The sequence below is a fragment of the Physella acuta genome, unplaced genomic scaffold, assembly GCF_028476545.2.
Source record: "Physella acuta isolate Inbredline_101_S28 unplaced genomic scaffold, ASM2847654v3 ptg000099l, whole genome shotgun sequence".
NCBI classification, from domain to species: Eukaryota; Metazoa; Mollusca; class Gastropoda; family Physidae; genus Physella; species Physella acuta.
In genome coordinates this window covers 666,293-669,064 of record NW_026731619.1, presented here as the reverse complement: position 1 = coordinate 669,064, position 2,772 = coordinate 666,293, and positions in this window count along the sequence as shown.

The following is a 2,772-nucleotide window of genomic DNA, read 5'->3' as shown; positions in this document are numbered from 1 at the left end:
CTCGACTTATATCAAAAGGGGTCGCCTCAAGAAAATGTTTGGAAACCTGTGATCTACACATTGGACTATTCGTTTGTACACACGACTGTATAGGGCCTATACACCTAAGTACTTTCAATATGAAGGGAGTTTTTATAGTTTTAAAAGTTTTATGTCATCCCGGTGATTGTTGCAATATATCAGTGCATCTTTTGGTGAGTGTTGAGGTTTGAGTGTTTTGTATAAGATTTGTATTTGAAGGTTATCACTTTTCTAAAAAAATGTGTTACACATTTTGATTTATTAATTAGATCATTTTAGTGTATACCTGTATACATGTTTTAGTCGACTAGTTTGGTCTGTATGGTTTTATAATCTAACATTTAATAAAAAATGTTCAGTCTCTTAGAATACACATTTCGAAATATCAGTGAAACAGGAAATTCGGATATTTGTTTGGATACTTCTGTTTACAATATCGATTTCATCGTTTGATGATAATGTATTTAATAACTGCCATTAAAAAGGCTCCAATTGCGGTATGTACTTAAAAATCACTTAAACACTTAAATGTGTTTTGTTATTTAAAACATTAATAAAAGTCTAACCACCGGAACATAATTCAACAACTTATACCCGGATTTCTGGTGTTTGGCTTCAATTTCAGTGTGTGTGTGTGTGTATTTGTGTGTGTATGTGTGTGTGTTTGTGTGTGCGTATGTGAGTGTGTGTATATGTGTGTGCTTTGAATTACCAAGTATTGTCAGCGTTGTGAAATATGCAAGTCGAGTTGTTTACTCTATTCCTCTATTGCCAAGTGTCCGTCCGTCATGTGTCCGCCACATACAGAGCCTCAGAAACCATATGAGCTTTATATATTAGATATTTGTTTTTTAAGAAATCGGAAATAGCGTAGAGTACTACTTCCGGTCAATGGAAATTACTCAAAACTTGACAGAAGGCAGAGAATTAGATCTTTTACTTATAAGTGACATTTCGTTTAACTGTCTGAAATAGTACTCAAGTAATATGCTTTTGGAAAACCAAAAGTAGAATAAGTTCCACTTCCGGTTACCGGAAATCGCTGAAAGTTTGATACACAACTACAAATTTGATATAATACTTATATGAAATTTATTCGGCCTAGCTGTAACGGTACTCAAGTTATTGTGTTCACAGACATACACACACACATACACTGATAAATACACACACAGACATACGGACGAAATTGCAAAACTATGTTTTTTTCCAACTCAGAGAGGTGTAAAACGTCGAGATTTTTCTAAATCTGGATTTCAATTTTTAGCACGATTAAAATACATCCTTAATACTTCGTATACGCGAGAAAGTAAAAAATCAACAGTACGGTCAAAGGGAGTTAACCCAATAAATACAAATAAATATTATCAGTTATCGGACATGACGATGTAAAACAAAGGTCTAACATGACAGCAGTGGATGCAGCTTTTTAACTTGCCATATTTGATCTTTTTCGTTCACACTTTCAGGCGTTTTTCCACCATTCGTCATGTTATGCGTGACACGATATAATATGTGATCGAGAAAAATTCTGTACACATTATTTTTTTCTGTACTGATCTCACAGCGTTGAACATTTTACTAAATTATCTAAAGACAAAATTGTATTTAAAATTACTTAAATAAAACATTATATTTAAACATTTGCTACTTTTAGGTTTGAAAAGTTCGATTATTTAGAATATAAATCAATAACTCAAGCTAGATATAAATTAACTAAAAAATAACAATATACATGTAAAAAAGGCAGAACAATTCATGATTTTCTAGATATTGTCGGCAGGTAATGAAGTTTATATAAATATGTATATATATATATATATATATATATATATATATATATATATATGAAAAATATATATGTACGTATGTGTAATTACTCAAATTTAGCGACTTGTTCCAACACTTGGGTAAGGTGTAGACATGCTTGTGCCCGACTCTCAACAAAGAGCTACTCGTAAAGCTTTAACTACGCCAGGCCTCATATCGATAGCACTAGGAGTATCGATTGATAGTTCAATAGGTTTTATGCCCACAGGTGGTGAAACCATCGCTCACCATGTCCGTGTTGGCCTTGGTCGTTTAGTGAGTGGATTATTTCCTACATAGCCGCAAATTATAGTAAGAGCAATATAATGAATAGCATCATCATAAATACAGTCAAGTTATGAGAACGATCGGGATCATATATATATATATATATATATATATATATATATATATATATATATATATATATATATATATATATATATATATATATATGTATGTATGTATGTATATATATATAAGTTCAGGCAATATATGCCTAGTGGACGCTTTAGAATTGATCTCTATGCAACATCGTAGAAACTGTGCAAATATTTGCATCGCCTACACAAAACACAGTTGCAACAAATTCTGCTGCAACACGTTTCTTTTTAATTCCAACCGCTTCCCCTCCTCCCCCTATACAACTTTCACACACCACCCCATTCAATCGACCAATACCTCAGCCACTGAAGCATAACTGTATAGAAAACATCAGGCTGACGACTATTTACAAGAGTCCTCAAGTCGATACCCCTTTGATTACCACACAGCTGGGTCAAGTCCATTGAACCAGAGAGACGAGGCTCACGATACTTTCAAGGTCCCGTGTACCGATACCACACAGCTGGATCAAGTCCACTGAACCAGAGAGACGAGGCTCACGATACTTTCAAGGTCCCGTGTACCGATACCACACATTTCAGTTTTTCAAATTGAAGC